This window comes from Phyllobates terribilis, unplaced genomic scaffold, assembly GCF_046119375.1.
Source record: "Phyllobates terribilis strain yellow unplaced genomic scaffold, ASM4611937v1 Scaffold_7__3_contigs__length_470593459, whole genome shotgun sequence".
Classification (NCBI taxonomy): Eukaryota; Metazoa; Chordata; class Amphibia; order Anura; family Dendrobatidae; genus Phyllobates; species Phyllobates terribilis.
In genome coordinates this window covers 333,592,594-333,617,457 of record NW_027362767.1, presented here as the reverse complement: position 1 = coordinate 333,617,457, position 24,864 = coordinate 333,592,594, and the positions used below count along the sequence as shown (strand labels likewise).

Genomic DNA, 24,864 nt, shown 5'->3' with positions numbered 1-24,864 from the left:
CCGAACCTTGGACTAACGTTTGGACGAATCCGAATATCCAGGGGTCCACTCATCCCTATCCGAGTGGTATCTAAATTTTATGGATCCATTTCTATTATAAACCCAGGAAACTGTATTTCATCATGTACATATTTTTAATGTAGCTGTATAAAAATGGATCTCACATGGATGTGAAAAACGGACACACGGTCATCACACATCAAAATTGGATGGAAAATGTCTGAGTTTTCTCCATGAAACTCAGACGATTTTTGTACGCTCGTCTGCAGCCGCCTAAAACATAGGAATGGCATAGATAGACAAGACAGTTAGAAATGAAAGTGACAGATAGATAGATCAGGAGTTAAAGCAGAACATGCATATGATCCACTCAAGTGTACGTCTACAATCACCAAACCACTGGCTCCAATATGTAGAATCCTAAAAATAGACAGCACCCCAGACAATATTTCCAAAAATAGTAGACTTTATTAGCCGTAGAAAAATGAGCCTGAGACTTGAGAGAGGCTAATTTTTTATTTTAGCCCTTACGTCACCACTAGAGATGAGCAAACCTGAACATACAAGTTTGGGGTTCGGCGTTCCTCGGGAAGTCCGCTGCAATGTTCGCAGTTCCTCGGGAAGCCTGCTGCAATGTTCGGCGTTCCTCGGGAAGCCCGCTGCAATGTTTAGCAGTTCCTCGGGAAGGCCGCTGCAATGTTTAGCAGTTCCTCGGGAAGCCCGCTGCAATGTTTAGCAGTTCCTCAGGAAGTCCGCTGCAATGTTCGCAGTTCCTCGGGAAGCCTGCTGCAATGTTCGGCGTTCCTCGGGAAGCCCGCTGCAATGTTTAGCAGTTCCTCGGGAAGTCCGCTGCAATGTTTAGCAGTTCCTCGGGAAGTCCGCTGCAATGTTTAGCAGTTCCTCAGGAAGTCCGCTGCAATGTTCGCAGTTCCTCGGGAAGCCCGCTGCAATGTTTAGCAGTTCCTCGGGAAGCCCACTGCAATGTTTAGCAGTTCCTTGGGAAGCCCGCTGCAATGTTTAGCAGTTCCTCGGGAAGTCCGCTGCAATGTTTAGCAGTTCCTCGGGAAGCTCTCTGCAATGTTTAGCAGTTCCTCGGGAAGTCCGCTGCAATGTTTAGCAGTTCCTCGGGAAGCTCTCTGCAATGTTTAGCAGTTCCTCGGGAAGTCCGCTGCAATGTTTAGCAGTTCCTCGGGAAGCCCGCTACAATGTTTAGCAGTTCCTCAGGAAGTCCGCTGCAATGTTCGCAGTTCCTCGGGAAGCCTGCTGCAATGTTCGGCGTTCCTCGGGAAGCCCGCTGCAATGTTTAGCAGTTCCTCGGGAAGTCCGCTGCAATGTTTAGCAGTTCCTCGGGAAGTCCGCTGCAATGTTTAGCAGTTCCTCAGGAAGTCCGCTGCAATGTTCGCAGTTCCTCGGGAAGCCCGCTGCAATGTTTAGCAGTTCCTCGGGAAGCCCGCTGCAATGTTTAGCAGTTCCTTGGGAAGCCCGCTGCAATGTTTAGCAGTTCCTCGGGAAGTCCGCTGCAATGTTTAGCAGTTCCTCGGGAAGCTCTCTGCAATGTTTAGCAGTTCCTCGGGAAGTCCGCTGCAATGTTTAGCAGTTCCTCGGGAAGCTCGCTGCAATGTTTAGCAGTTCCTCGGGAAGTCCTCTGCAAAGAGAGAGAATTTTTTTCTAGCTCCAGAGTTTGGGTCTCCCTTGTTTCCAATGGGGTTCGGGTACAGTTGTAGTACCCGAACCAAACTTTAGATGAAAGTTTGGGTCAGGTACCAGAACCCGAACATCCACGGATCTGCTCATCCCTAGTCGCCACATATAGGCTAGTGAAGTCCTTTGGAAATATTTTCTGGAGGTCTTTCTAGTCTTTTGGAGTCTATATAGGCAGACAGACAGACAGGCATAGTGATGGGCACAGAAGATGTAATATCTCTGCATTTCGCTGGCTGGGGATGACAGACGAGCTGTAGTACGGTGATGGCGCAGGGTGTATAATGGCAGAGTTTAGTACTTGTACTGTACTTCTGCTTTATTATCACAGACTTCTTTTATGTCACACACTCCCAATAATGTGACCTTAACCTGAACGATAAAATCTTAACCATATTTTATGACTTCTGCAGTGGGAGACTCAGAGATTAGCACAGGGTGAGACGTCATGGCTGCCTCACTGCTGCTTAAATGAGAGGAAAGATTTTATCAGTTGACTGTATTAGTATATAATGCCTCACAAGTGGCCTAATTACAGCAAAGCTGGCACACTGGCAGTTATGCAGGAAGAGACACCAACCCTCCGAAGGGTATATAAATAGAAAGTTCAGAGGTCTCTGTGTGGCTGCCGGAGAGCAGAGGCAGCCATCTGCAGGCCAGGTTTCTCTGCTGTATGTGTGGAAAAACATAGTACATGCCACAGCAACATATTTCCTCCTCCTAGAGGGGATGATCCTGCGCTCCAGACAAAGGTGGACTGTTCCCCTCCAGCCGGTGCCACATACCATGTGTTTCTATAGAATAACCCACAGTCACTTTTACTAAAATCCCTGGAATAGCAGATCCCTGGAATGGCTGGGTAACCAAAATGTATTTTTATCACTAAAGGGGCAGTGTTCTACCAAATGAGTAAAATTAAATAAAAGGATGTATAGTACAAGGCAGACGTCAGTATTAATATTCTGGACTATTGGATGTCTATGCTCACAATTCTACAATGGAGGCTTGTGCCGTCCTGGAGGCATGGTGCGTCTCCGACCTCATGGTATTACATATCCATAAGAAATATTATTGAACAGGAAAGAATCGATGTTACTTTTTTTGAGATTTTAAAACGACCTCCTGTCTGAGAAAAAATAATTGAAAGGCATATATGCAGTTATAATAAAAAACAGTGCCATACTCACCGGCTAGTGCCCGTCAGATCTAGTGCCCCTCAGATCCAGCTCAGGAGGTCTGTGCCAATTTCAGAATTTCAGACTCTGTTCTATTCCAGTGATTGGCTGCAGCGGTTAGGTGTCTAAAAGAGGTATCAGGTATTTCTAATTCTGCTGCATCGGTCCTCTGACGTCTGAATGGAGCAGGCATCGCTTTCAGAGCTGGATCCGCGAAGAACTAGAAGGGGAGTAAGCCACCATTTTTATTTTAAGCACATCCGTGCCTTAAACAAAAAGTTCCTATATCAGATGTGCATGTAATTCATAGAAATTACTCTTATTATTAAAGGGGAACATATTTTCTTTCTCAATAATTAAATGCATGTTTTTTTGGCTAAAAAATTTTTTTTGCAATTGGGTTTCATTAAAAAAAAATTTCACTGCCTTCTATTGCCTAGTTGTTGCATTGTCTACGGCAGGCAGCAGAATGAGTTAACTGAGAATCTGTCAGTCAACCCATTCTGACAGAGAGTTTGTGACTAGAGATGAGCGAACCTGAACTTAAAAGTTCGGAGTTCATACCGAACAGTAAGTGTCTGGTGCTAAACGCCGAACATTGACTTTCCCCGGAAGTCCTTTGCAATGTTCAGAGTTCCGGGGGGAAGTCTGTTTGAGAGAGAGAGAGTTTTTTTCTCTTACCCAGATGCAAAGTTTGGGTCCCCGTGTTTTTCAATGGGATTTGGGTTCTGGTTCAAGTTCGGGGACAATTCTGGTACCCAAACCAAACTTTGCAATAAAGTTTAGGTCGGGTACCAGAACCCGAACTTCAACGGGTCCGCTCATCCCTATTTGTGACTCTTTTATCTATCATTTTCTGAGCTCCGTTCTATTGATTTATGCAAACAGACCCCATCAAAGTTTTGTGGTTATAAATCCACTAAGAGAAGCTCCAAAAAGACTGAAAAAAGAGTTACAAATCAGAACAAGCTTACTGAAGGATTTTCAGTCAACTCCTTCTACAGCCAGCAATGTGTAAATCTAGAAAAACAAACTGAAAAAGCAAAACAGAAAAAATGTCTCCAGAGGTGTCCTTTTCCTTAAACTGTGCCAAACTCACTATTCTCGCTGCTTTTTGTGTCTGTTAGGTTTTCACAGTAGTTAAGCCCATGGTGTATACTCACAACCTCACTTTATAAACCCGTTATTTTTTTTACAAATATATGCATTACTGGAAAAGCCATAAAAAATAATAATAAATGAGCAATTCGTGTGTTTAATGACATCTCGGTGTATATTCCCAAAACTTGGTCCATAAGAACATTCTAGAAAATGAGACGGGTACAGGAAAGAAGATGAAACAGATTTTTGTATACGCTCATGTGAACCTGGCCTTAGGGTATGTTCACACTGTGTCTTTTTCCGTCATTTTTTGATCAGGTCCAATAAAATGATGGACTAAACGATCAAAACAACGCTCTTCTTAATTTGCATGGAAAACGACTTTCTGTTCATATGTTCAAGATTAAGAACGTCTTTTTATCTCTTCAGGCTGTCAAAGATGCCAAGTGGTTAAAAGAAGTAACATGTCCATTATTCCGGTGTTTTCTGCTAGGAAGACGCTCATTACTTTACAATAGAAGTCAATGTGAAGGCTACAAAGACACCCGGAAGACCCCAAGCGTCTTTTTGAGCGTTTTGTTAGCATTTAGCATTTTTTTCATTATTTATTGAATTTAGGAATATTGGCCAGTAAAAATATGCCCAAAAAATATATATTAAAATAAACAAGAAAAATAGGCTGGCAAAAAGAACAAAGAAAAAACACTTAGAAAATTGCTGAAAAATACGCTTCAGTTTTACAAAACTCCAAAGAAAAGACGACTGGAAAAACACTGTGTGAACATACTCTTAGGCTAAGTGCCCACGATGCAGAAATGCTGCGGAGCGTTTCTGCATCTCCCTGGCAGAAAAAACGCATGGAGATTTTACTTGCGTTTTTTTCTGCCAGGTAGAAGCGTTTGTGAAGCGTTCTTCACATGCGATTTCGCATGCGGGCTGTCAACCACTTTCCAAGCGATTTTAGCATCACTTGGAAAGTGCTTGTCAACTTGGTCACACTATATAAATCCATGCAACCGGCATGGATTTATGTTGTGTGACCAAGTTACGATGCTGCAAATGCAACATTAATAGTAAAAAAAAAATAGAATAAAAATGTTGAAAAATAAAAAAAAACATTATGCGACCTTCCGATGGCCCCCTGTCTCCTTATCCGATGCGTCCGGTCTCCCCGGTGTCTCGAGGTGCTCTAAAAAGGACTTTCCATTACGTAATTTAGTCATTTGACAGGTCACGCGACCGCCGACGCCAGCGGTCGCGTGACCTGTCACATGACTAAATTACGTGATGGAAGGTCCTTTTACACCACCGCGAGCAGCCGAAGAGCCAGCAGTGCCGCCGGGAGCAGACAGGGGGCCATCAGAAGGTAAGTATATGTTTATTTTTAATTTTAATTCTTTTTTAACTACAGGTCCTATGGTACCCGGTTCTGGAGGAGAGTCTCCTCTTTTCCAGACCCGGGTACCATCCGCGCATTGAATCGCATAACATCCGCATGCATACTTGTATGCATGCGGATGTTATGCAGTTCAATGCAAGTCAATGGCGGCGATTTCGCCGCGATTCCGGAAAATGAATGGCTGTGCTGCGTATTTTTCCGCAATGATAATCTGCAGGGGAAATTTCCGCAGCATTTGCACAGCACCTGCGGATTATCATTGGGAAACATGACAGACAACTTAACATGCGTTTTCACGGCGGAAATGCAGCCACGGAAACGCATTAAATCTGCATTGTGGGCACGCAGCCTTAGGCACAGATATCTATTTTGGCAGAGTTGCTTGAAACTTGCATGAAAATGCCAGAAGTTGCACATTTTTTCCAAGTTTTCTTGTATAAACACTTTGATGAATTGGGACCAATCTATTGTTAGGTAATTTAAACATTAGTTATATTTTCCTGGAAGTCCCCTTAAACTCATCAATGATGGGGAAAAGGGGAAAAATTATAGGAAAAAAATTTGAAATTGATAGTTGAGGGAACTGAGAGGATAGAGAAAGAGGAAATATTCATGGATGAAGGTTCTCAAAAGGTTACAATGGAGTACGAGCAGTGAAAATATTTGAGAGATGTGGCTTATTTAGATGAAGGGCAAATGAATGTTTGGCCCAGGAGAGATAAGGAGCTGTCATTATCAGGTAATTTGATATGGGAGGGCCATCTACATCAGCAGTTACCAGTGAATTAGAAGGAGACATTGAAGATTCTGCCTCGTCAGTGACTTCAAAAGGAAAATATCGAGAAAGCAAAAAAGTTTTGATTTCAGAGAAAATGTATTTGAGGAGAAACGGTAAACCCAAAGAGACTGTAAAAAAATAAAAGAAATTGTTGATTGGTGTGCCCTGATGAGTTTTGAGGTGAATGAAACTGAAATAACAATAGGGTTTTATCCGAGTAACAGTGGGGAGACCAGTGGCAATGGTGCTCACCTGGTATGGTCGTGCAACCACAACCACTAATAGGCTTAGGCTGCTGCAGTCCCACAGATCGATATAAAGAACAAGTGGGAAGAAAGGGTTAATTTTGCACCGCCAGCGGATCAAGGATGAAAGGTAATAGGTCTCCAAAAATGCGATTTATTGGTCCACGCGTTTCGAAGCTCAAAACTTCTTCATCAAGACAAATCACAATGACATTGCAGTTGGTCCTGATGAAGAAGTTTTGAACTTTGAAACGCGTTGACAAATAAACCGCATTTCTGGATACCCATGACCTCTCATCGTTGATCCACTGGTGCACAATTAACCCTTTCTTTCCATTTGTTGTTTATATCGTGATGAGTTTTTGAAGCTGCGTATTTTTGCTGTGTCGAAAGCGCAGCATCTTACAGTTCCAGCAAAGAGGATGGGAGTTATAGAAATCTGCCCACTGGGATTCTTATTTACTCATGGTAAACTGACCTGCGGTGCATGTTTCAAATCCACAACGTGTCAATTTCTCTTGCGGGTAAGCTGAGTTTTACTTGTAGATTTTTCCCATAAACTTGCATTAGACTTGGAAAATCCGCAGGTAAAAAATGCATATTAGTAAAGTAAGTAAACCAGCTCACCTAAACGGCTCATGGCGTGAAGAAGCTGGGAAAACGTGTAGCCACCACGTAGAGAGTCCAGAGAAAAAGGATAAATCCCAGCTTCATAAAATCCAAAAATTTATTTGACAAAAGCCGATTGCATAAATCCATGGTGTGATCTAAGAGCAACGCTTTTCAAGCGCTCTTCTTCGTTCTTTCCCATAGCTGACCTTTCAGAAAGAACGGCAAAGAGCGTTTGAAACGTGTTGTTGTTAGATCACACCATGGATTTTTGCAATCTGCTTTTACATTTTGTCAAATAAATTTTTGGATTTTATGAAGCTGGAATTTGTTTTTTTCTCTAAAAAATACATATACATTTTTAGTGCGGAAGTGTGTGTGACCCACAAATGACTATATCAATAAAGTTTTCTCGAAGCCGAATACCAGGAAGTATCAAAAACAAATCAGCTTTATTTAAAACATGACATACCAACAAGGTAAAAATGCAGTGCAAAAACACAAGTAACCTAATTTGCTTAATAGGTGCAGAAATAGTACAGAAAATCTGCAACTTCAAAAGCTCATCGTAGCCGAATAGCGACCCGATAATGACCCCTGACCTCATATCAGATAAATATGAGTTGGTTGCTATGGCCATGATGGAGGAATAGTAAACTATTCCTCTGCTGCACAGCGACACCTCGGACCCCGGTTGTACAGGGAACCAGAGCACAAATTCTACTAAATGCGCTGTGTCCCCTTCTTTCTCAGGCTATTGCACCCCCATCATTCTTATCTGAACAAAACGTCATAATTTTATGAAATGGGAAGAAGCGTTTAAAACAGATACGTCTATTGTTAATATTGCGTTAATAAAAACACATGAATTCCTATTTGGAACATAAGGCCTTTTGAATGAGGCATCTGCTGGCAACGATTAAGCTTCATTATCCTACAGGAAATCCCCACCAAATATTGATTTTTCATAATTGGTTTAAATTTCGATATTTCTCATATACTTAACCTGCAATCGACAGTAGTCAGTACAATCACTCGGAAAGCCAAGTGAACTGCTTCCAAGAGCACTGAGTGGGAAAAAAAACATTACCATTGCTTCATACACGTACAGTATATATTAAAGCTATAGATATCATAGCTAACTTTTATGTTCTAGTAGACTTGTTACCGAGGTAACAGATATATAGCATATATAGCATATGTAGGACGACATACTGACTGTGGTAGACATTGAGGCCTTTTGTCTGATTCTGTAGGCTTGATAATGAGCTTTCCTGTATTCCGAACGATTTCCTTTTTAACTTTGTCTAGATCAACAATTAACTATACCAACCCTCAGATTACTGCTTAAGCCCACCATAAACATTAGATGGCTGATGGACGAACAAAGCTTGAGCCGATTGCTCAGCTGGCAACCATCTCGACCGTCTCTCCCATATACTGGGTTGTAGTAAAGATGCGCACTCAATAAAGATAGCGGTGCTGGCCGGACTGGAGTTACTTCCAAATACTCAGGCATACAATATACAGCCGTACTCGCAGGAGTTTTGTAAAATGCGTTCGTTTTGTATTTACAAGATGGTTCACAACAACAACCAATGATATTTAGAGTGACTTTCATAAGCGACTCTCTTTAACGTTTCAACCCAAGCCTGGGTCTTTTTCAAAATCGCAAAAATAGGTTGTCATCAAGTGTGGCTGTTATATGTTCCGGGTAATCCGGTATCTCATACAGGGCGCGTAGCTTCAAAGGGATAGAATGTAAGAGCATTGTGTTGGTGGTGGTTGATTTGGTTGTCAGGATAATAGGTTGCCTGGTAGCACCAACGGGGCATTTGTCATCAGGCCTTGAGGGTGGCATATGTAGCGCGCAGCCTGCGCTGTCTGTGGTGGGTCCCACACACCAGGCGACTTATTATATTATATTATATTTTTATATTATATTATTCTCACAGATGGTGTGGCCCGGTCCCATGGGCATCTGTGATCTTGATCTAGCACCTCCTCTCTTCTTACAATCGCCGTCCTCCTTCCCTGCTTCGTGTGGATGACAGCGTCCTCTATCACGCTTCTGCACAGTCGCACTTCTCTCTGTCCTTACGAGAGCAGAGCAAACTACTGCAGTGCGCATGTGCCGGCTTTACCTTCAGGTCATGGGCGCTCCTTGGCCTTTTTCCACATATGCGTACTACAGTACTTTGCTCTGCCCTCTGCAGGGCAGAGTGGAGTGTGGCTGCTCAGGAGTGCGATGGAGGACACCATGGATGATGAAGGACACGTCATCCACACGAAGCAGGGAAGGAGAAAGGCGATCGCATGAAGAGCGGAGGCACCGGATCAAGACCAGACACGCCCATCGGACCGGACCACGCTGTCTGAGGTCTTTTTTGTGCCTTTGCATAGGGGATTGGGGACATATATACAGCATTCTACTATGCTGTAACAGAAAGCTTACAAGTGCTGGCTGTAATTTTTTATGGGGAAAACTTGGCGACCGGTTCCCTTTAATGGCATGCTGATCGGCTTGCATGTAGCTTTTCGGCGGTTTTTCACTTGCCGCTTTCGGCAAATGTAAATGCAGCCATACTGTTACTAAAGAGATGAATTTATGAACTATCAGGCATTACAATGGTTGTGAAAGGAACAAGTAAAATATTCTGCCTTACATAACATGCATTAGATAATTAAACTGTAATTGCTGACTGTACATTTAGCATCTAAGGTCCTGTCTTTTTTTGTAAATGAACCCGTGTCTACAGTAAGTTGCTATGTGATTTCGACTTACACAGAGGTTCTGATCTGCTCAGATTGAGCCTGAACGTAGGTCATTGCATTATTGTAATTAGAGTGAAATTGAGATTGGCTTTAATAATCACAGCGAGGACCGTTCTTACACCTGCAACCTCTATGGTTCAGCTTCTTATAGATAGTGAATGCATTTTCATGGTTTTCGAAAGTGCAGCTGTAAGTCCTGAGGTTTCATTCACAAGCTGCTGTCATTAGGCAATTGACATACCGTTAAAGGGGAATTCCACTTAGATATCTTCTGATGTGTCATGTGGTATATTTCCTGCATTATGCTGATCATTCATTGAGGGGCTTTCTATCAATATTTTATTTCTTTAGCAATACAATAGTTGGGTGAGGGCATGGATTTTCTTTTTGTACATGTTCTCTACTAATACACCCTTTCATTGTACCCCAGTTGTACTGCATATATACATGACTCCTTTTCAGACCTTTTAAAGTGATCTTTTTTTCTGTGTTTCCTAAGTAAATTGTGTGTTCTCAGCTAACATGATTGGTAAGCCACATCATGGTCTGTGGAGGCCTCTGAGCAAAGATTGTCAAGTGCTTCTTCGTTCATTAGCAGCCATTTAAAAAATTCATGCCAACATTCCCAATTTTGCCAGAACAAGAGCGAAAGGGTTGTGGCTTTTGCAAACACCACCTAAAATTGGACATAGGGCATGTTCTATTCCTCAGATAAAACTTAGCAAGATGGCATACAGACAGGGGCCAGAGTACCATTAGTGCAACCTTTGCAGCTATACATGGGTCTAAGGTTAATGGGCCCACCTTCATCTCCAAAGCAGCAATTGGCCTCTGTCACAGACATATATGGATACATTGTGATGAGATATTGGACTGTAGGATACCTATATACAGATCTTGCACAGGGGCCCTCTTCTGTCTGTGTCCGCCCCCGCATACAGATATAAATAAACCCTACTTTTATGATCAAAGATGATATAAAATATGAATTTCTGTGCTCAGTGTACCCCTTCAACAATACAAAAAGTTAATAGATGAAGGGATTGTACAAGTCCATGATTTAAAAAAGAAAACAACTTACAATGGTATATACATATAACAAGGGAAGAAATATTCGCCTTACCAATCCTGACGCTTTCTCGGTTCCTTGTTGGTCTCTGTCCACCGATCTCCATTGAGGATTTGTTAACATGTCATGAGAAGGCAGCTGCCAATCACTGGCCACAGAAGTCATCTCAGTGGTCTTGAAATGTCACTTCAATCATTATTTGGCTGCAATCATCACATGCTGAAGTGCCACATTATATTGGGACCCTAGTAAACAGAGACCTGGAAGGACAGAAGTGGTGGCATCAGTGCATCAGGGAATTTTTTTCCAACAACTTTTTAATAAACTAATTTTATGTTTATTATCTGGTGAACAACTAAGTAGGTGCGAATTTATTTGCACATCCTATTTCATTGGCCATGACAGTAGACTATGACTTTTGAATTAGGAGAGGAAATATCACCTCTTATCTGCGGACGTCCTCGGCTCTTCTGTTGATTAGCCGGATTGCCATGATATCATCATTGTGACGTGACACTCGCGATGTCACGCCAGGCCAACTAATCAAAAGAAGAGCTGCGGATGCCGTCAGATAAGGACTACTCCCTCTCCCACTCCAGCAGCCACAGACCCTGTCGCTACTGATGGATTGGGACTCGCGAATTGATTCACACCAGCTCTATGAATAACTCTTCTCCCTTTAGCACACCAGGTTTTTTTTACCAGTAGCATTATGGGATAATTGCCTTTGTACCATACTAGTGACGCGCCCCTGGGCCTACTTGGTGTAGCGTTGCGCACGCGGGGACTACCCGGAGCCGGGCCTGTTGGGGGTAGTAGTCTCGTGGCGGTGACCCGGTCCGTGCCCAGGGAGTCAAACTGTGTGGCTTAGTATTAGCAGTAGATGTTGGACGACTACGCCACCCGTTGAATGCAGCTATGGAGCTGCCGCTGCAGGGCAGACCGCTGAGGCCGGTGGTACGATTGTGCAGCGTAGATGGTATAACCCCCAACGGGAGGGGTATGGCCTCAGGGCAGCCGACGTGGATGATGGGGGTAGCAGGAACCACTCAGAGACGATGCGGTGTAGTTCAGGGTCTTTACTGGTGATAAAGATAGACCCTCCCGGAGTACTGGCTAGCGATCGGGGCCTGGTCAGTCTTTGAGCAGATGGGATTTCCCCTGGCCAGGCGGAGTTGTAGGCCTCCCCAACTAATTGTACTCTTCTGGCTACCTTGCTAGAGGCGGGTAAAAGTAGCCCACGTCCCTGAGTGTACCGTGTGGTGCTCACCCGTATGGCCGGTGACTCGGGGCCTTCTAGTGGCTTCCGCTCCACGACGGCGGTGCTGGTCCCACGCGTGTGACCGTGCCTTCGGGTTTCTTGGCCAGAGGACCTGAAATCCCCTGCCGGTGGTCGGTTTCTGCTGCTGGGTAAGGAATAGTCCCCACAGCCTCGGACTCCGGGTCCGGTGGTAACTCTTCAATCAGGGCGAGCTCTACAGCTGCCAGCCCGATTCCTTTTAGCACGACTTCCCCAGAGCTCCTGATCTCTCGTTCCTATAGCTGCTTCTCCTCTTCTCTCTCTACTCTTTCTCTCTAACCCTGCCTCAGCCCCAGTTTTATATAGGGGAAGTTCTTCCCCTCCCAGGACTGGGCAGGAGGTGTGGCATGCATAGGATTCCTGACCAAGAGACCTCCCACCTGCTCTCAGACATAATATGGCTATTACTGTGGAAACCAGACCCCTGGGGTGCCACATTCCCCCCTAGTGAAATTTAGTACTCCGGGACTAAACATACTTTTGTAAACATAACAAGGTATAAACAATAACGTTCTGGTAGAAACAACACATAAGGTGGTCACGGCGTGTCCGCAACCGGTTGTAACTTTTGAGGAAAACAAAGGTGTCCATTTCACCAAAACAGGGAGACGTAACCAGGTAGGGGTCTGTCCTGCCCCGAGTCCTTATCAGTCTTTTAGTCCGTCCTGGGTTACGCTCCAACTATATGCACAAAGGATTCCCGGTAAATCCACCAAAGACTCCTACAAATAACTAGAAACACAAAATTATACACAAGCAACAATAAACAGGTAAACATTAATAAAATAGCTTGAACATTTAGATCCTCCACCGTATGGGCAACTGGCCTCTAGTGACCCTAGTGGACCTACGGAGCTGGCTGACTGGTCCTGAGCTACAGGGTATAGGAGCTGTCAAGGGTAAACTGGGCAGCCGTCTACGGACTCTTTGGCTCACTAGGGGTATGGCAGGCTCACTATAAGCAGAGGGTTGATTCTCCTGGTCTGCTTGTGTGGGGTCTTCTGCCTCCTGGACCGGCTGTTCTTCCAGCTCTACCTGTGTCTCCGTAGGCACTTGGGATGCTGGTTGGAGGAACGTGAGGACGGGTACCACAACAGCACCATTGACTTGAGTCCAAGACCGAGGGAAGTCTCCGAGCACAGTACTAACCATATCTTCCCTTTCCTCTACGGGTCGAGGGTCTTCTTGTTCCTCTTCAGGGTTCCGTAGCTGTTCAGGACACTTCTTCAGGTGATCCCGGGATACAATGGCTGTGGTTTCCCCTCCGTCTTTACTGATTGTACAGACCTTTGGGTTGTCGTGGCTTGAGGGCAGTACGGTGTACGGGTCCTTCTCCCACTGGTCGTCCAACTTGTGGAGCCGTCTTTTCCTCTTCAAGACCTGCTCTCCGGGCACCAGGGGAACAGCGGGAGCATACTGGTTGTAAGTTTTCTCTTGTCTTTCCCTAGCTTGACAGAGACTTCGCTCCACGCTTTCCGGTACTGCTGCTGCCTCTCTGTGTCCCAGTCTGCTTCTGGTGAAGTGTCCTCGGGTGTCAGGACTCCCATCTCCAGATCAACAGGAAGCTTACCAGGTCTTGCCCTCATTAGGTAAGCCGGGGTACAGTTGGTGGAACCTACAGGGATGTGGTTGTATAGGTCCACCAGGTCGGGCAGCTTTTCAGGCCACAGACTACGTTCTTCCAGGGGCAATGTTTTCAGAAGATCTATCACCACCTGGTTCATTTTCTCACAAAGTCCATTAGTTTGCGGGTGATAGGGTGTTGTTCTAATCTTCCGGCAGCCATACAGGGTGCAGAACTCCTGGAAGACTTCCGCTTCAAAGGCAGGCCCCTGGTCTGTCAGCACCTGCTCCGGGTATCCGTGCGGACGGCAGAAGTGCTGCTGGAAGGCTCTAGCTGCTGTTTGAGCCGTTAAGTCCTTGACGGGGACGACAACCAAGAACCGGGAGTAGTGATCCACGATGGTTAACGCGTAGACGTAGCCACTTCTGCTTGGGGTCAGTTTTACATGATCCAAGGCTACCAGTTCCAACGGCTGTCTGGTGATGATGGACTGCAGGGGAGTCTTCTGGCTGGCACGGTCCCTCCTTCTTAGGTTGCATGGGCCACAGTCTCTGCACCACCTCTCGATGGTTCCTCTCATGCCTACCCAATGGAACCGCCCGCGCAGCAGGAACTCCAGCTTCTTCCATCCGAAGTGCCCAGCTCCGTCGTGGTATGCCTCCATCACCATAGCTGCGTCTCTTCTTGGCACCACTACTTGCCAGATTAGTTCATGCGTCCGGGAGTTAACCATTCTGCGGCACAACTTCCCCTTGTAAAGGAACAGTCGACTCTTCTCAGCCCACAGTTGCTTGGCTTCCTCCGGAGCGTCTGGGTCAAGGCGTGCATCTGGCCGAGTCAGCATCTCCTTTACCAGTCGGACGGCAGGGTCACTGTCTTGCGTCTCCGCCCAGTTGTAATGAGGTAATGGGTTGAACGTAGCGGATTGCTTACTCCTTACACGGTGGGAATACTGGATAGTCCCATGACGGTGGAACGCGGGGAGTTCAACTTCTTCCAGTTCCTCTGAATCTTCCCCTACGTCCGGTAGGTTCGGCATCCTGGACAGGGCGTCCGCGTTGGTATTGGAGCGTCCTGTCCGGTATTTGATTGTAAACTCATAGTTGGACAAGCGGGCCATCCATCTCTGCTCTAGGGCACCGAGTCTTGCAGTGTCCAGGTGTGTCAACGGGTTGTTATCCGTGTACACGGTGAACCGGGAAGCAGCGAGGTAGTGCTTAAAACGTTCGGTGACTGCCCACACCACTGCCAGGAACTCTAGTTTAAATGAGCTGTAATTCTCAGGGTTCCTTTCGGTGGGTCGCAGTTTTCGGCTGGCGTAAGCAATTACCCGTTCCTTCCCCTGCTGGATCTGGGACAGTACGGCTCCTAGCCCGATGTTACTGGCGTCGGTGTAGAGGATAAAGGGCTGGCTATAATCAGGGTACGCCAGGATTTCATCCCCCGTGAGGGCCATCTTCAGCTGGCGGAAGGACTCTTCTTCCAGCTTCTCCCATCTGAAGGGTGGCTTCTGGTTCTTGGCCTTCCTGGACTGGCCTATCAGGAGGTCCTGCATAGGAGCTGCCTTTTTGGTGAAACCGGGAATGAACCTTCGGTAGTAGCCTACCAACCCGAGGAACTGCCTCACTTCCTTTACGCTGGAGGGGCTTGGCCATTCCTTAATTGCGGTGATCTTATCAGGGTCGGGAGCCACTCCGTCAGCACTCACCACGTGTCCCAGGTACTGCACCTTTGGCTTCAGGAGGTGACACTTGGAGGGTTTCACCTTTAGGCCGTAACTTGCCAGAGCTTCGAACACTTCCGCCAGGTGTTTCAGGTGGTCCTCGTAGGTCTTGGAATAGACGATGACATCGTCCAGGTATAACAGGACCGTCTCAAAGTTTCGGTGTCCCAGACAGCATTCCATCAATCGCTGGAAGGTTCCTGGTGCGTTGCAGAGTCCGAACGGCATGCAGGTAAACTCGCTAAGTCCCATCGGGGTGGTGAATGCGGTCTTCTCCCGGTCCGCCTCTGCTACAGGAACCTGCCAGTACCCGCTAGTGAGATCCAAGGTGGAGAAGAAGTTAGCAGATTTTAAAGAAGCCAAAGTCTCCTCTATTCTTGGTAAGGGGTACGCATCTTTGTGTGTGATACGGTTAATTTTCCGGTAATCTACACACATTCTCATGGTGTTGTCTTTCTTTTTGACCAAGACTAGTGGAGCTGCCCAGGGGCTACAGCTATCCCTGATTACCCCAGCCTCCTTCATGTCTCTAAGCATCCCCTTGGCGTGTTGGTAGTTTGCAGGGGGTACGGGTCGATACCTCTCTTTTATGGGAGGATGGTCTCCCGTGGGGATGTGGTGTTCTACCCCCTTGACTCGCCCGAAGTCTAACGGGTGTTTACTAAACACTCTCTCGTACTCTCGAACCACCCGGTAGACTCCCTGTTTCTGGTGGGAGGGAGTGGAGTCAGTACCCAAATGTAGTTGCTGACACCAATCCTCCATTATTTTCGTAGAGCCGTTACCTTCCTCCGGGTGAGATGGAGGCAAGGGATCCACAGACTGTATAGAATTTTGGTTGATAGTATATAATTTGGCTAGCGTAGCATACCGGGGCAGGTATACTTCCCTTTTCCCGATATTTATTATACGAACGGGCACCCTCCCATGGCGTACATCAACTACCCCCCGTGCTGTCAAAATGGTGGGCCTACTGTCTGAGTAGACTGGTTCTACCATGGCCTGGTAATCTCTACCTCTCAGACCAATAGCTGCCCGGCACCAAATCATCATTTCACTTTTCGGGGGCATGGCAATAGGGAAAGGGTCACACATTCTTACGCTACCAATCTCACCACCGGAGAGTTCCACCTGTTGCCGTCGCATCAGTGCCCGGATCTCTTTCTGGAGCACTCGCTGCTGGCCGGAGCTGGCGTTCTTGGCAACCTGCTGTAAAATGAAAATCACCTCTGCAAGACAATTTTCAATCACATTAGTTCCTAGAGTTATCTTTGGGTGACTCTCGCGCTTGTCAATGTCTACAATGATCAGTCCCTGTGCTGCCAGTTCGACTCTACCGATTTTAATGGTCATTTCTTTAAATCCGATCTGTGGCACGGGCTGACCATTACTGGCGATGATGCTCAAGTCGTCGTCTGGATAGCGGGTTATATCCGAGTCATTCCAGTACTGCTTGAAGAGCACGTACGGGATGGTGGTGACCTGTGACCCGGTGTCCAGTAGGGCACTCATAGGGATGCCATCCAGTACCACAGGCAAGACTGGACGTCCTCCCACATATTTGTCGCGCCAGTTCGATGGGCCTGGTGATCTTTTTCCTGGGGGTTGGCCCTCTACCCCAGGTTGTGCCAGTTTAAAGGACAGTACCTTGCCATATGTCCGGGTTGATTGCAGCGGCGGCAGATAGGTTGTCCGTCCTCGTTGTACCGGTCGCTGGGTCTTCCTCTGGCCGGTGGGGTCCTCCTTGGTCGACGCCACGGGATGTCCTCCGGTCCGGATGCCAGCTGGATCTTCCCTGGAGTGGAAACCTGTAAAGACTGCACAGTTCGGGTTAGCGCAGCAACGCTTTTAGCTAGCTCTTGGACCTGATGGTGCAGGTCCGGAGCCGGGTCATTGTTCAAAGCCTGCGCATCAGCCCCCACAGGCCCTGCCGACAAGGGCTCCGCCTCCTGGTGGTAAGTGATAGCTGGGCGCCTGTGGGTCACAACGCCACCCGGTGTCGGTTCTCGGAGCACCCGGATGGCTCTGTCCTTGAACTGTGCAAAGTCCAGATGAGGATCCTGTAAGGCTATGGCCCGCAACTGGGTTCGGTGGACATTGCAATATAGTCCCTCTATAAATTGCTCGGTCAACAGCCTGTCCTCGTTTCCCACGCTGTCAGGGTCGGTCTGCTTAATGGCTCTCAGGGCCTCTTGTAGGTTTAGTGCATAGTCCCTTATTCTCTCATGTGCTCGCTGCTTGCACCCATAGAATCTAAGCTTAATCTCGGCTGAGGTGCGGGTATCAAAGGTGTCCCTCAGCCGGGTTAGTATCCCTGCGACAGTCCTCCTCCCAGGTGGCCAGGACTTTACCTCCCTTTGGGCTGCCCCGGTTAGTTGGGCCACCAGGATGCTCACTTTTTGCTCTTCTGTGAGGGGGTACACCTGGAAGAGGCTATCCAGCTTTTCTTTAAAGTCATTCAGGGTATGTGACTCCCCTGAGTACTGGGGTAGCCAGGCTGCTCCCGGGATATAGGGCATGGTGAAAGGCATGACTGCAGCAGCGGTGGCGCTGGCGGGGGTTGAGGCAGTGAAGCTCTCCTCCGTATCCGACATCTTTCTCCCCCCCTAGTGGACCGTGGCCTACCTTGCGATGATCCTCTTCCGTAGGCCGCGGCTCCGCAGTGGATCGTCAGGGTTGAGGACCTTCCGTCGCGCTCCTGTGACGTCGGCGTCTGCTGGGCTCCTTCCAGGACCTTACGCAACGTCCTGACGTGAGGCGGGGCTTCAGTTCTCGCGCGCTTTCAGAGTCCACGCCCCTCTTCTTCCCGCGCGGCATCTTCAAGATGGCGTCCAACGGCGGGAAAACTCCACGGATGGCGGGAAGAAGGCAGAAGATGGCGCCGGATGGCGGGAAAACTTCGCGGATGGCGGGAAGAAGGTAGAAGATGGCGTCGGATGGCGGGAATCTTCACCACTGGTAAGTTTGAACAGTCTTTTTCAGGCACGCAGTACCCGGTGGTTGCGGGCACGAAATCCTGCCGACTACGCCAAAAGATGACGCGCCCCTGGGCCTACTTGGTGTAGCGTTGCGCACGCGGGGACTACCCGGAGCCGGGTCTGTTGGGGGTAGTAGTCTCGTGGCGGTGACCCGGTCCGTGCCCAGGGAGTCAAACTGTGTGGCTTAGTATTAGCAGTAGATGTTGGACGACTACGCCACCCGTTGAATGCAGCTATGGAGCTGCCGCTGCAGGGCAGACCGCTGAGGCCGGTGGTACGATTGTGCAGCGTAGATGGTATAACCCCCAACGGGAGGGGTATGGCCTCAGGGCAGCCGACGTGGATGATGGGGGTAGCAGGAACCACTCAGAGACGATGCGGTGTAGTTCAGGGTCTTTACTGGTGATAAAGATAGACCCTCCCGGAGTACTGGCTAGCGATCGGGGCCTGGTCAGTCTTTGAGCAGATGGGATTTCCCCTGGCCAGGCGGAGTTGTAGGCCTCCCCAACTAATTGTACTCTTCTGGCTACCTTGCTAGAGGCGGGTAAAAGTAGCCCACGTCCCTGAGTGTACCGTGTGGTGCTCACCCGTATGGCCGGTGACTCGGGGCCTTCTAGTGGCTTCCGCTCCACGACGGCGGTGCTGGTCCCACGCGTGTGACCGTGCCTTCGGGTTTCTTGGCCAGAGGACCTGAAATCCCCTGCCGGTCGGTTTCTGCTGCTGGGTAAGGATTAGTCCCCACAGCCTCGGACTCCGGGTCCGGTGGTAACTCTTCAATCAGGGCGAGCTCTACAGCTGCCAGCCCCTGATTCCTTTTAGCACGACTTCCCCAGAGCTCCTGATCTCTCATTCCTATAGCTGCTTCTCCTCTTCTCTCTCTACTCTTTCTCTCTAACCCTGCCTCAGCCCCAGTTTTATATAGGGGAAGTTCTTCCCCTCCCAGGACTGGGCAGGAGGTGTGGCATGCATAGGATTCCTGACCAAGAGACCTCCCACCTGATCTCAGACATAATATGGCTGTTACTGTGGAAACCAGACCCCTGGGGTGCCACACTAGTAGTTGGAATAATTTGCCACCTGTCACACGAAGTCTAATGTGGTAAAACCACCCAATAAGAGATGGGTGACATCTTTAATTTTTATGTATATTTTTATTATTTTAAGTATTTTATTTTGTACTCATTACCGAAAATCTGAAATCTAATATTCCAAGTTTTGTTGTTTTTTTTACGACACCCCTTGACAGAAGAATAAACCATGATGAAATCTTCAGGATACAAAGGCCGAATTAAAAAAAAAAAATCACAAAAGAGTATGGAATCTTGACAGATGTCTGTTGGGTGTTTCACCACCTAATTAATTGAAATAATGTGAAAGTGAGATGGTTCTGTTATTATAACCACCTGCCAAGCATTTGCCTCCAATTCAATTTAGTTAATGATGAAATGAACAATGCATCTTTAGTATTGTATTTACATAAGCCAGGTGCACCCATTGAAAACAGGAAGACCACAACATTTCACTATTGATCATCAACTTCTGGCAATTCTAATCACATTAAATGTGAATTTTTATTTAATGTGAATTTTTTTAGATTATATTTTGTTTATTTTATTTTTTGTCATATTTAAATCCAGGACCCCAATTCTGCAAGGCAACAGACCTAAGTACTGAGCCACCCTGCTTCCCCCAGTATGTTTTTTTTACCAAGTTTGGCATTATGCATAGTGTCCTGTTAGGTTTTTAAGTGGATGTGTTGAGGCTGTGTGCAGATGGTGTGTTTTGAGTCTTTTTTTTTAGAACAGATCTGCTCCCCCTCACCCCCCCCCCAAAAAAATAACCACCATAAATATCACCTAAAAAATGCTAGAAAGACTTATCCTATTACCGTAATTTCAGTGTTAATCCTTTATGCTGATCAGACTTTTAGTTTTTTTTATTGTTTTTTTCCCACTTCAGGTTTTGAAAAATGCTTAGTGTAAAAAAAAAAAAAAAAGTACAAGTCTATTCTTTCAGTTATCTTAATGGAATCAGTTATGAAGTAGGTACTGTCCAATTGAAAGGCTGCAAGAAAAAATGTAAGAAAAAAATTCTTCCAAAACTTTTAAAAACCGCTTCAGAAGAAAAACTCCTCCAAAAACTCCTTAAAGCCCCCTTCACACAATCGTGTGTCCGGTACATGTAACATCTGTTTTCACACATGCCAGAGACACGTACACAAACATGCCCATTATAATCTATGGTGCAGTGCACATTTCCGTGTTTTCCCTTGGACTGTGTGTCTTTTTGACCCACACATAGACATGTATGTTTTTTTTTTCCGGCAGCACTGATCAAACAGACCCATACAAGTTTATGGGTCCGTGTAAATCACGAATGAAATCCATGTGCCGTCCATGTGACACGTACCACAATAGAATGCTGAATAGAAATTACAGATTTTTAAGTGATGAAAAGTGCAAAGATGATCGATATATCTATATATATAATCGTCTTATCCCGTCTGTCTGTCTGTCTGTCCTGGAAATCCCGCGTCGCTCATTGGTCCGGCAGCGGCCAATCAGCGCCGCGGGATTTCTGAAAAAAGATGGCGGCCGTTAGCGGCTCATCTGCGGGACGGAGCTCAGCGGCGATGCAGCCGGGAGATGACCGGCGCGAGGCGCTCATCTCCCGGCCGGTACCAGCAGAAGGACCTCGACCGCCGGACCCATCTGCGGGACGGAGATGCAGCCCGGAGATGAGCGGCGCGAGGCGCTCATCTCTCGGCCGGTAGCAGCGGAAGGACCGCCGGCGTCGCTGACCTCCATGCGGAAGGGAGGACCGGGGAGCGGCGCTGCGGGTCGGGATACTTCTGCTGCGAGCGCCCTCTCATGTCCCGGGTTCTCGCAGCGGAAGTACCCGCACAGGCAGCGCCGCTCCCCGGTCCTCACCAAGACGATTCGATGATTGGTTGCGGTCTTCGGACCCGACCAATCACTGATCTTACCGCAAAAGTTAAACACCACTGTGCTGATTGGTCGCCGACGCCGGGCGCGACCCATCACCGATTTTGGCGCCACATTTAAATAGCGTCCGCGACCAATCAACACAGCGGTGTTTAAATGTGGAGCCAAGATCGGTGATTGGTCACGGACGATATTTAAATTTGGCGCCCAAATCGGTGATTGGTCGCGGGCAGCGTCCGCGACCAATCAGCACAGTAGTGTTTAAATTTTTGCGGCAAGATGAGTGATTGGTCGCGGGCCAAGACCGCGACCAATCACCGATTTGTGCGGCACATTTAAATAGCGGCCGCGACCAATTGGATGTCAGCGCCGCTCCCCGGTCCTCCCTTCACACCCTAGGCGCATGGATGTCAGCGGCGCTGCCTGTGCGGATACTTCCGCTGCGAGAACCCGGGACATGAGCGGGCGCTCGCAGCAGAAGTATCCCGACCCGCAGCGCCGCTCCCCGGTCCTCCCTTGGCACGCTAACCGCTGATGTCCCCACAGTATCCGCATGGTGTTACATAGGTCCAGACATTTGTGTTAAAAATCGCTGATTGGTCGCTGGCACTGCCCGCGACCAATCACCGATTTGGCCGCCACATTTAAACACCGCTGTGCTGATTGGTCATGGACGCTATTTAAATGTTGCGCCCAAATCGGTGATTGGTCGCGGTCTTGGCCCGCGACCAATCACTGATCTTGCCGCAAAAGTTAAACACTGCTGTGCTGATTGGTCGCGGACGCTATTTAAATGTGGCGCCAAAATCGGTGATTGGTCGCGTCCGATATTTAAATTTGGCACCCAAATCGGTGATTGGTCGCGGGCAGCGCCAGCGACCAATCAGCGATTTTTAACACAAATGTCCGGACCTTTGTAACACCATGCGGATACTGTGGGGACATCAGCGGCTAGTGTGTCGAGGGAGGACCGGGGAGCGGCGCTGCGGGTTGGGATACTTCTGCTGCGAGCAGTCGCTCATGTGCCGGCTTATCGCAGCGGAAGTATCCGCACAGGCAGCGGCGCTCCCCGATCCTCACCGATACGATTCCGCTCCCCGGTCCTCACCAATATGATTCGCTGATTGGTCGCGCTCTTCGCCCGCGACCAATCAGTGATCTTGGCGCTAAAGTTAAACACCGCTCTGCTGATTGGTCACGGCCGCTGCCCGCTACCAATCACTGATTTGGGCGCCACATTTAAATAGCGGCCGCGACCAATCACCGACCTTGCCGCCACATTTAAACACTGCTGTGCTGATTGGTCGCGGACGCCAGCCACGACCAATCAGCGAGCTTGGCGCCAAATTTAAACAACGCTCTGCTGATTGGTCGCGGATGACAGCCGACCGCGACCAATCAGCGAGATTGGCGCCTAATTTAAACAGCGCTATGATCTCCCGACGGCAAGTGTGAACGGAGGACCGAGGAGCGGCGCCGCCGGTCGGGATGCTTCTGCTGCGAGCAGCCGCTCATCTCCCAGCTGCTCGCAGCGGAAGTACCCGCACAGGCAGCGCCGCTACCCGGTCCTCACTAATACGACGCTGATTGGTTGCGGCCGCTGGCCCCGACCAATCATCGATATGGGCGGCAAATTTAAACCCCGCTCTGCTAATTGGTCGCGGTGGCCGGCCCCGACCAATAAGCGATTTTGGTGGCAAATTGAAACACCGCTCTGCTGATTGGTCGCGGCTGGCGGTAGCGACCAATCAGCGATTTTATCGCCAACTTTAAACAATGCTCTGCTCATTGGTCGCGGTTACCGGTCACGAATAACCAGCATTATTGGCGACAAATTTAAACACCGCTCTGCTGATTGGTCTCGTCCGTGACCAATCACCATTATTTGCACCAAATTTAAATAGCGCTCTGCTGAATGGTCGCGACCGCCGGCCGCAAACAATCAGCATTATTGGCGCCAAATTTAAACCCCGCTCTGCTGATTAGTTGCGACCGCCGGCTGTGACCAATCTGCGATATAGGTGCCAAATTTTAACACCGCTTTGCTGATTGGTCGCGGTTGCCGGCCTCGACCAATTAGCGATTTTGGCGCCAAATGTAAACACCGCTCTGCTGCTTGCGCCCGGTCGGCCGCATACCTATTCTAGAATACCCGATGCGTTAGAATCGGGCCACCATCTAGTAGATAGATAACTTGATGGTTAGATAACTTGTAGTGCTTTCTATAAATCCACATAACAAAATAAATAATTAAATGATAGTTAAATAATTAAATTAAATAAAAAAATGAAAAAAATATTAAATAATTATATGAAAAAAAAAGAAAAAATTATTAAATAATTAAATGAAAAAAATATTAAATAATTAAATGAAAAAAACTATGTGGGGTCCTCCCTATTTTTTTGAAACCAGCAAAGGTAAAGCAGACAGTTGATATCAGACTGGGAAGGTTCCTGGTTATTGGGCCCTTCCCAGCCTAAAAATACAAGAACGTAGCCGCCCCAGAAGTGGAGTATCACATGAGATGCTCCATATCTGGCGCTTCGCCTTGGATCTTCCCGATTGCCCTGGTGCTTTGGCAATCGGAGTAATGATTTTTGGGATTGATGTCAGCTGTGAATTGTCTAAAAACACAGCTGGGATCAAGCCATGGTGTTAGTAATGGAGAGGTGTCTAACAGACATTCCCTCTACTAACCCAGCTATCAAAAAAAAACAAAAAACACACGCACTCAAAAAAAAGTGGTTTACACTGTGTTCCAAATTATTATGCAAATAATATTTTCTCAGATTTTCCCAAATTACCTATATGAATTGCAGTCATTGTAATTTTCCAGTCAAATAACTATTAGAGTACAATTGAAAGGTTTTTGTACAAACTGCCTATGATAACAGTATATTTTTAAAAAAATAAAACACTCAAACTGCACTCAAAATGCATGTTCCAAATTATTATGCACAGCAGAGTTTTCAACCTTTTCATTTTAACAAAGAACAAAAAATGGTCATTTTTGAAGTTATAAGCATTAGCAGGTTATTACAAACTGAAATCAAACAGTTTTCAACTCAAAACTTTATTCTAGGTGATGTTACATTTGCACATAGGACCCCTTGTTCGAAAGGAGCTTCTGAACTCTCTCGTCATTGTATTTGTTAGATTTTGGATGGTTTCTGCTTCAATTGTTTTGCATGAGGACAGAATACCCTCCCAGAGCTGTTGCTTAGATGTGAACTGCCTCCCGCCATCATAGACACTCCTTTTGATGATGCTCCAGAGGTTCTCAATGGGGTTGAGGTCACCAACCATAAGTTTGTCCCCTTTTATGCCCACAGCAGCCAGAGATGCAGATGTGTTATGTGCAGCATGTAACATCACCTAGAATAAAGTTTTGAGTTGAAAACTCTGCTGTGCATAATAATTTGGAACATGCATTTTGAGTGCAGTTTGAGTTTTTTATTTTTTTAAAAATATACTGTTATCATAGGCAGTTTGTACAAAAACC

General features: G+C 47.2%; 1 protein-coding gene and 1 long non-coding RNA gene across 6 annotated transcripts in view; one reads left to right on the top strand and one right to left on the bottom strand.

Moving 5' to 3' along the window:
• Positions 1–24,864, top strand: part of AFF2 (ALF transcription elongation factor 2) — a 692,736-nt gene that overhangs the window by 12,420 nt on the left and 655,452 nt on the right. The gene's annotated exons all lie outside the window — the stretch shown is intronic.
• LOC141154802 (uncharacterized) overlaps positions 1–24,864 on the bottom strand; it is a 489,862-nt gene that overhangs the window by 391,369 nt on the left and 73,629 nt on the right. For all 3 annotated transcript variants that reach the window (XR_012247479.1, XR_012247477.1, XR_012247478.1), the window contains exon 3: positions 10,907–11,112. This is a non-coding gene — a long non-coding RNA (uncharacterized lncRNA). The remainder of the gene's footprint in view (positions 1–10,906; positions 11,113–24,864) is intronic.